This window comes from Streptopelia decaocto (genome assembly GCF_964273445.1).
Source record: "Streptopelia decaocto genome assembly, chromosome: 2".
Lineage (NCBI taxonomy): Eukaryota > Metazoa > Chordata > Aves > Columbiformes > Columbidae > Streptopelia > Streptopelia decaocto.
Genome location: NC_138655.1, coordinates 108,885,156 through 108,894,978, shown reverse-complemented (window position 1 = coordinate 108,894,978; position 9,823 = coordinate 108,885,156). Strand labels below are relative to the sequence as shown.

The 9,823-nt window shown below is 45.1% G+C and overlaps 1 protein-coding gene across 5 annotated transcripts in view; it reads left to right on the top strand.

Annotated features, from left to right (window-relative positions):
- The window catches only part of GOLGA4 (golgin A4), a 107,026-nt gene that overhangs the window by 432 nt on the left and 96,771 nt on the right, over positions 1-9,823 (top strand). The window lies entirely within an intron of this gene.

Genomic DNA, 9,823 nt, shown 5'->3' with positions numbered 1-9,823 from the left:
CGCAGCGCAGGCCCTGCTGTCCTGTGCGTGCTGTCCGGCCGACAGCTCTGCGATGCGCTGCGCTGCGACTTCCAAGGCCAACTTTGCTGTTACCGAGCCGCCTCCTGTCCTGGGAGCCTCTCCAGAGGCTGCTGAGACCGTTCTTTGGTCGCTCTACAAAGGCTGTCTTTCTGGGGAATGTCAAAACCATTGCTTGCTTGAATATCGAACAGAATGAAACAGAAGTGCGTTTCTTCTTTAGCGTTTAAAGGAGTGACACTTTCATGTACACTGGCTAACAACCCAGCATTGAGATTGCTAGTTACCTTTTTCTTTCATCTTGATATTTGTTCCTTCAATTCCTTCAATTCCTTCTATTGACATTGTTTAGGGGGCTGCTCTGCTTACCTTAGCCTAATTCTTGCTTTTTTTAACTGTGGAAAAATTGAGAATATAGCGTAAAACTGAAAGGCGGGGGTCGGGACGCACCTTCTCCCTTCTCCGTTTTGTGTGGTGCGGGGGCCGGGCTGGACCGGGCGGCCCGTCGTCCCGGGCCGGAGGCATATTTTTTTGGTCATAATTTAATTGTATAATTTTCTCGTATTTGTACTTTTCCAAAATTATAATTAACATTGAATTCCAGAAACTACTGGGTTTAGATTATAATAACACACATTAGATATGACATGGGTATGGAATATGTCTGAAAGTGACAGTGGCCAAAACCATGTTGTGATGATTTCATGTGTGTGTCAAAGCAGAATAAACTCTATCAGTTCAGATTTAGGTAGAAAGACTTTGACAAGTTAACCTTGTATTGACAACCTGTGCTGAAAAAGATAGTGTCTGCTTATGTCTCTTGGAATTTTTGCTGCATTAAGTAGCCTTTTCATCTTGGAATCTAAAAGAATAAAACTGGTATAAACTCTGTATCATGTGAATGTTAAGCTGTCAGAAGATAATTTGGTTAATTTCACAAATAGGTGATCAGTTGCCTGGGCTTGATCTGAATATAATTTGAACCACTGGGAGATCTGACAATGCATAATCTCAGTATTAGACCATGGTTTCAACACTACTGAAATTCTGCTATGTAGTACTTTTTAAAACTCTCATTTGTCAAATAGGGGCAGTATTTTTGGAAATGGATCTACTGTAAAGCTTTATGTAGATCGTTGTTATTTTAAGCCCTGTCATAGATATTAGCTCTGGGTCTTCTCTAGTTAGTGAAGTATATTTTTGTCAGTGGCCGTTTAGAGTGCTGTCCTGAATTGGCACATGTGGTAAACTTTGAGTACAGTAAAAGAGACTGAGCTGCAGAGGTTACTATTTTCAATAAGCAGCAGCTCAATTATGGTACTTTGCACACAGTATTGTAACCCATTTAGCTCAGAAAACTTGGTGCATCTGTTAAAGAGTGGGTACTTGCTGAAAATCGGCCTAGTGAATAAATTTGGCCCTGAATGCATGTGTGCACGCAGCAGCGTAATATGTTGCACTCTTTATTAGACTGTTAAAATTAACATTGACAAATTTTGTGAAACCTAATACAAGAGCTTATGATAAATGATACTTTCACCTAGTCAGCTATAGTGTGGACAGCGTAGATCATGTAACTCAAGGGCTGACATGAGTGGAAAGGCAGAAGCAGAAAATGAGAACAGAATTTTAGTTTTGTGTAAAATAGTTGCCTTGCAGCTTTGCTTATTCCCATTGCTCCCAAGTAACACTAGAGGGAAGTTGGAGGTAAATTTGATCTTAAAAGGAAAATAGGCTAGTGTGCTCATTTCTCACATGTCATTTGAAAACAGATTCTCTAAATAAGGAAGGAGTGAGAAGGTTTTGAGGTCTGTAAAATGTACTGGAGTCTTGCAGACAGTGTGGAATAGACTTTTTTTTAACCTCGATTTTAGTAATTCAGGTCCCTAAAATACATTCCACTTCTTGGGTATTCTGTCATCATATAGATTATCAGCTGCTCATATTGAGACATTTTTGAACCAAATTTTCCAAACACCTAACATTTCTTGGTTTTGTGAGACTTTTGTTTGTATTCCTTTTTACTGTTTTCTTTCCCTGTTTTTTTTTTTTTTTTTGTAGTTTTCTGTTTTTGTGTGTGTGGTTTTTTTGTTTGTTTATTTTCGTTTGTGGGTTTTGTTTGTTTTGTTTGTGGGTTTTGTTTGTTTGTTTACTTTGGGTTTTTTCCCCCTGTTGTAGGGAGACTTGACTTATTGTACCCTTTCTGCTCTATTCATAACTTCTGCTTTGAGACCTAAAACTTGTCATTTGTACTCTGGTTTATAGTGTCTGAGCCTAAATTTACTGATAAGACTGATAAAATCTGGAGGTAAAATTTCTCAAGTGCAACACGTTTTCTGAGGAGGCCTCCTGCTTTCATATGTATAGTGAGCTAACTGATGTTGTCCATCAGGTTGACAATACCTGCACTCTGCCCCTCACAGGCTGAAGAATACATCAGACTCTAACTGCTGACAGGGAGGAAAAAAATGCTATTGCAGTTCCAGTTATCTCTTGGACTGATACTTGTTGAAGATAGTCACCTGACAAATAGGGATGAAGAATAAGCAGAGACATTCATTGCGGTTTTTGCCTCAGTCTTTAACACTGATAGGCGAATTGCAAGACCATGACTGCAGAAACAGTAACTTTCCGTTTGTGGCATGAAACTGAACAAGAAAAAAAGTGGAATTCTGCACCTGGGATGGAGTGACACTGAACAGAAGTCTAAGTGAAGAGAGGAGTGGCTGGAGAGCCGCCCTGCAGAAAGGGGTCTTGAGGTGCTGGTTGCCTGGAGGCTCAAGAAGAGTCAGCAGAGAGTGCCCTGGCAGCCAAGAGGGCAACCCCCATCCTGGGGACATCAAATACACCATAACCAGCTGGTCAAAAGAAGTGATTGTCCTTCTGAATTGAGTACTGGTGCAGCCTCACCTTAAGTACTGCAGGCAGTTCTGGGCACCACCATTTAAGAAGGGTGTTAACATACTTGAATGCATCCCAAGGAGGGCAGTAAAGCTGGGGAAGGGACTGGAAGACATGTGCTCTGGGGAGTGGCTGAGAACTGTTGAGTCTGTCTACCTTGGAGAGAAGGAGGCTAAGGGGTGAGCTCATTCCTCTCTCCAGCTTCCTGAGGAGAGGAAATGGAGAGGGAGGCACTGAGCTCTTCTTCCTGGTACCCAATGCCAGGATGCGTGGGAATGGCTCAAAAAAAAGCTGTGTCCGTCAGGGAGGTTCAAACTTTTCATAAGGAAGTATTTATTTTTTACCAAGAGGGTGGTCAAACCCTGGAATAGGCTTCCTGGAGAGGTGGTTGAGATCCCACGCCTGTCAGTGATGAAGAGGCATTTTAACAGTGTCCTTGATACAATGCTTTAATGTTTGGTCAGCCAATTGGACTAGATAATGTTAGCAGGTCCTTTCCAAGTGAACTGTTGCCTCTGCTCACCCGCAGTAGAATACTGGTGAGACTGTTATACGGCTGAAATGCCAGGGGCTTCTTACCTCCAAAAACAATTTCAAGAACACATAAAAAAAGGATGGAAGTGGAAAAAGGATTTTGTTTATTTATTCTTATTTTCTTGTTTGATTTTGTCTGTAGGTATGTTGATGGCTGGAGGTTAGCTGGTAGATTTGGGTGGTAAGTTGTAGATTCTTTGGCTTAGGTATTGTAGGTAATTTATTAAGTCTGTTTTAGAATGGCTTTGCTTGGTTTCAGATGGTGACTAGATGATTTGGATGAGAACAGCAATCTCACGATGACAAACACTACGACAAGATTGATTGGGCTGATCTGGCTGGCTAGGCAGATATCCCCTTCCTATTTCCCTACTCCCTGTGTTTCCCTCCCTTGTTTAAAGAGGACGACGTTCCCCGCTAGAGGCGAACCACTGCTAGGTCAAGGGTATACGGTAGCTGCGCTGTGCTTGAGAACCTCCAAAGAAGCTCAGGGTCCATTAGTAGGAGAAGACAGGGTAGTGAAACTTCCAAGTCTCCAGACACAACCAGGTGAGGCTTTGCATGGGTGGTAGGGTGTTTGTTGGTTGCATGGGTGTAGGTGTGTTTTGATTGCTGTGGCTTGGTTAGGCTTAGGGAGTTCCTGTTATTTAGGATGTGGTGGCTTGGTTGTTGAAGTTGGGTTGGTTTAGATTGGCTTGCAGCCCGTGGATATAGGTGTAGGTGCATTTGGTAGCTTGCTTTATGGTAATTTGGTTGATGTTGTTGAGTTTGTGTATGTTTGTATTATTTAGGAAGGGTTAGGTTGGTTATTTTAGGCATTAGGTTTAGATGGGTGGTTTGAGGTGGTTACTCTTTTTAGGCCCTTTTTAAGTGTCTTGAGGTTGTTTGAGGTGGGTTGAGTTTAGGTTGCATAAGTTATTTGTGAGAGGGTGCTTTGGGTTGGATGTTGAGGGTGTTTTAGGTGATGGTTTTTTGGTGTTAGGAGCCATTCTTTGGTCTGAGGTTGTGTCTGGATGCTTTGGATGTGAGAGGGCGATCTGGCTGGGACACGTGCTGTCTTAAAAGCTGTCCTCTTCCTCCTTCCCCGCTGCATGTGTTTCCCTGCCTTGCTCAAAGAGGACGACCTTCCCCGCTAGAGGCGAACCACTGCTAGGTCAAGGGTATACGGTAGCTGCGCTGTGCTTGAGAACCTCCAAAGTAGCTCAGGGTCCATTAGTAGGAGAAGACAGGGTAGTGAAACTTCCAAGTCTCCAGACACAACCAGGTGAGGCTTTGCATGGGTGGTAGGGTGTTTGTTGCTTGCATGGGTTTAGGTGTGTTTTGATTGCTGTGGCTTGGTTAGGCTTAGGGAGTTCCTGTTATTTAGGATGTGGCGGCTTGGTTGTTGAAGTTGGGTTGGTTTGGATTGGCTTGCAGCCGGTGGATGTAGGTGTAGGTGCATTTGGTAGCTTGCTTTAGGTGATTTGGTTGATGTTGTTCAGGTTGTGTATGTTTGTATTATTTAGGAAGGGTTAGGTTGGTTATTTTAGGCATTAGGTTTAGATGGGTGATTTGTGGTGGTTAATCCTTTTAGGCCCTTTTTAAGTGTCTTGAGGTTGTTTGAGGTGGGTTGAGTTTAGGTTGCATAAGTTATTTGTGAGAGGGTGCTTTGGGTTGGATGTTGAGGGTGTTTTAGGTGATGGTTTTTTGGTGTTAGGAGCCATTCTTTGGTCTGAGGTTGTGTCTGGATGATTTGGATGTGAGGGGGCGATCTGGCTGGGACACGTGCTGTCTTAAAAGCTGTCCTCTTCCTCCTTCCCCGCTGCATGTGTTTCCCTGCCTTGCTCAAAGAGGACGACCTTCCCCGCTAGAGGCGAACCACTGCTAGGTCAAGGGTATACGGTAGCTGCGCTGTGCTTGAGAACCTCCGAAGAAGCTCAGGGTCCATTAGTAGGAGAAGACAGGGTAGTGAAACTTCCAAGTCTCCAGACACAACCAGGTGAGGCTTTGCATGGGTGGTAGGGTGTTTGTTGGTTGCATGGGTTTAGGTGTGTTTTGATTGCTGTGGCTTGGTTAGGCTTAGGGAGTTCCTGTTATTTAGGATGTGGCGGCTTGGTTGTTGAAGTTGGGTTGGTTTAGATTGGCTTGCAGCCCGTGGATATAGGTGTAGGTGCATTTGGTAGCTTGCTTTATGGTAATTTGGTTGATGTTGTTCAGGTTGTGTATGTTTGTATTATTTAGGAAGGGTTAGGTTGGTTATTTTAGGCATTAGGTTTAGATGGGTGGTTTGTGGTGGTTACTCTTTTTAGGCCCTTTTTAAGTGTCTTGAGGTTGTTTGAGGTGGGTTGAGTTTAGGTTGCATAAGTTATTTGTGAGAGGGTGCTTTGGGTTGGATGTTGAGGGTGTTTTAGGTGATGGTTTTTTGGTGTTAGGAGCCATTCTTTGGTTTGAGGTTGTGTCTGGATGATTTGGATGTGAGGGGGCGATCTGGCTGGGACACGTGCTGTCTTAAAAGCTGTCCTCTTCCTCCTTCCCCGCTGCATGTGTTTCCCTGCCTTGCTCAAAGAGGACGACCTTCCCCGCTAGAGGCAAACCACTGCTAGGTCAAGGGTATACGGTAGCTGCGCTGTGCTTGAGAACCTCCAAAGAAGCTCAGGGTCCATTAGTAGGAGAAGACAGGGTAGTGAAACTTCCAAGTCTCCAGACACAACCAGGTGAGGCTTTGCATGGGTGGTAGGGTGTTTGTTGGTTGCATGGGTGTAGGTATGTTTTCATTGCTGTGGCTTGGTTAGGCTTAGGGAGTTCCTGTTATTTAGGATGTGGTGGCTTGGTTGTTGAAGTTGGGTTGGTTTAGATTGGCTTGCAGCCCGTGGATGTAGGTGTAGGTGCATTTGGTAGCTTGCTTTAGGTGATTTGGTTGATGTTGTTGAGTTTGTGTATGTTTGTATTATTTAGGAAGGGTTAGGTTGGTTATTTTAGGCATTAGGTTTAGATGGGTGATTTGTGGTGGTTAATCCTTTTAGGCCCTTTTTAAGTGTCTTGAGGTTGTTTGAGGTGGGTTGAGTTTAGGTTGCATAAGTTATTTGTGAGAGGGTGCTTTGGGTTGGATGTTGAGGGTGTTTTAGGTGATGGTTTTTTGGTGTTAGGAGCCATTCTTTGGTCTGAGGTTGTGTCTGGATGATTTGGATGTGAGGGGGCGATCTGGCTGGGACACGTGCTGTCTTAAAAGCTGTCCTCTTCCTCCTTCCCCGCTGCATGTGTTTCCCTGCCTTGCTCAAAGAGGACGACCTTCCCCGCTAGAGGCGAACCACTGCTAGGTCAAGGGTATACGGTAGCTGCGCTGTGCTTGAGAACCTCCGAAGAAGCTCAGGGTCCATTAGTAGGAGAAGACAGGGTAGTGAAACTTCCAAGTCTCCAGACACAACCAGGTGAGGCTTTGCATGGGTGGTAGGGTGTTTGTTGGTTGCATGGGTTTAGGTGTGTTTTGATTGCTGTGGCTTGGTTAGGCTTAGGGAGTTCCTGTTATTTAGGATGTGGCGGCTTGGTTGTTGAAGTTGGGTTGGTTTGGATTGGCTTGCAGCCGGTGGATGTAGGTGTAGGTGCATTTGGTAGCTTGCTTTAGGTGATTTGGTTGATGTTGTTCAGGTTGTGTATGTTTGTATTATTTAGGAAGGGTTAGGTTGGTTATTTTAGGCATTAGGTTTAGATGGGTGGTTTGTGGTGGTTACTCTTTTTAGGCCCTTTTTAAGTGTCTTGAGGTTGTTTGAGGTGGGTTGAGTTTAGGTTGCATAAGTTATTTGTGAGAGGGTGCTTTGGGTTGGATGTTGAGGGTGTTTTAGGTGATGGTTTTTTGGTGTTAGGAGCCATTCTTTGGTTTGAGGTTGTGTCTGGATGATTTGGATGTGAGGGGGCGATCTGGCTGGGACACGTGCTGTCTTAAAAGCTGTCCTCTTCCTCCTTCCCCGCTGCATGTGTTTCCCTGCCTTGCTCAAAGAGGACGACCTTCCCCGCTAGAGGCGAACCACTGCTAGGTCAAGGGTATACGGTAGCTGCGCTGTGCTTGAGAACCTCCAAAGAAGCTCAGGGTCCATTAGTAGGAGAAGACAGGGTAGTGAAACTTCCAAGTCTCCAGACACAACCAGGTGAGGCTTTGCATGGGTGGTAGGGTGTTTGTTGGTTGCATGGGTGTAGGTGTGTTTTGATTGCTGTGGCTTGGTTAGGCTTAGGGAGTTCCTGTTATTTAGGATGTGGTGGCTTGGTTGTTGAAGTTGGGTTGGTTTAGATTGGCTTGCAGCCCGTGGATGTAGGTGTAGGTGCATTTGGTAGCTTGCTTTAGGTGATTTGGTTGATGTTGTTGAGTTTGTGTATGTTTGTATTATTTAGGAAGGGCTAGGTTGGTTATTTTAGGCATTAGGTTTAGATGGGTGGTTTGTGGTGGTTACTCTTTTTAGGCCCTTTTTAAGTGTCTTGAGGTTGTTTGAGGTGGGTTGAGTTTAGGTTGCATAAGTTATTTGTGAGAGGGTGCTTTGGGTTGGATGTTGAGGGTGTTTTAGGTGATGGTTTTTTGGTGTTAGGAGCCATTCTTTGGTCTGAGGTTGTGTCTGGATGATTTGGATGTGAGGGGGCGATCTGGCTGGGACACGTGCTGTCTTAAAAGCTGTCCTCTTCCTCCTTCCCCGCTGCATGTGTTTCCCTGCCTTGCTCAAAGAGGACGACCTTCCCCGCTAGAGGCGAACCACTGCTAGGTCAAGGGTATACGGTAGCTGCGCTGTGCTTGAGAACCTCCAAAGAAGCTCAGGGTCCATTAGTAGGAGAAGACAGGGTAGTGAAACTTCCAAGTCTCCAGACACAACCAGGTGAGGCTTTGCATGGGTGGTAGGGTGTTTGTTGGTTGCATGGGTGTAGGTGTGTTTTGATTGCTGTGGCTTGGTTAGGCTTAGGGAGTTCCTGTTATTTAGGATGTGGTGGCTTGGTTGTTGAAGTTGGGTTGGTTTGGATTGGCTTGCAGCCGGTGGATGTAGGTGTAGGTGCATTTGGTAGCTTGCTTTAGGTGATTTGGTTGATGTTGTTCAGGTTGTGTATGTTTGTATTATTTAGGAAGGGTTAGGTTGGTTATTTTAGGCATTAGGTTTAGATGGGTGGTTTGTGGTGGTTAATCTTTTTAGGCCCTTTTTAAGTGTCTTGAGGTTGTTTGAGGTGGGTTGAGTTTAGGTTGCATAAGTTATTTGTGAGAGGGTGCTTTGGGTTGGATGTTGAGGGTGTTTTAGGTGATGGTTTTTTGGTGTTAGGAGCCATTCTTTGGTCTGAGGTTGTGTCTGGATGATTTGGATGTGAGGGGGCGATCTGGCTGGGACACGTGCTGTCTTAAAAGCTGTCCTCTTCCTCCTTCCCCGCTGCATGTGTTTCCCTGCCTTGCTCAAAGAGGACGACCTTCCCCGCTAGAGGCGAACCACTGCTAGGTCAAGGGTATACGGTAGCTGCGCTGTGCTTGAGAACCTCCAAAGAAGCTCAGGGTCCATTAGTAGGAGAAGACAGGGTAGTGAAACTTCCAAGTCTCCAGACACAACCAGGTGAGGCTTTGCATGGGTGGTAGGGTGTTTGTTGGTTGCATGGGTTTAGGTGTGTTTTGATTGCTGTGGCTTGGTTAGGCTTAGGGAGTTCCTGTTATTTAGGATGTGGTGGCTTGGTTGTTGAAGTTGGGTTGGTTTAGATTGGCTTGCAGCCCGTGGATGTAGGTGTAGGTGCATTTGGTAGCTTGCTTTAGGTGATTTGGTTGATGTTGTTGAGTTTGTGTATGTTTGTATTATTTAGGAAGGGCTAGGTTGGTTATTTTAGGCATTAGGTTTAGATGGGTGGTTTGTGGTGGTTACTCTTTTTAGGCCCTTTTTAAGTGTCTTGAGGTTGTTTGAGGTGGGTTGAGTTTAGGTTGCATAAGTTATTTGTGAGAGGGTGCTTTGGGTTGGATGTTGAGGGTGTTTTAGGTGATGGTTTTTTGGTGTTAGGAGCCATTCTTTGGTCTGAGGTTGTGTCTGGATGATTTGGATGTGAGGGGGCGATCTGGCTGGGACACGTGCTGTCTTAAAAGCTGTCCTCTTCCTCCTTCCCCGCTGCATGTGTTTCCCTGCCTTGCTCAAAGAGGACGACCTTCCCCGCTAGAGGCGAACCACTGCTAGGTCAAGGGTATACGGTAGCTGCGCTGTGCTTGAGAACCTCCAAAGAAGCTCAGGGTCCATTAGTAGGAGAAGACAGGGTAGTGAAACTTCCAAGTCTCCAGACACAACCAGGTGAGGCTTTGCATGGGTGGTAGGGTGTTTGTTGGTTGCATGGGTTTAGGTGTGTTTTGATTGCTGTGGCTTGGTTAGGCTTAGGGAGTTCCTGTTATTTAGGATGT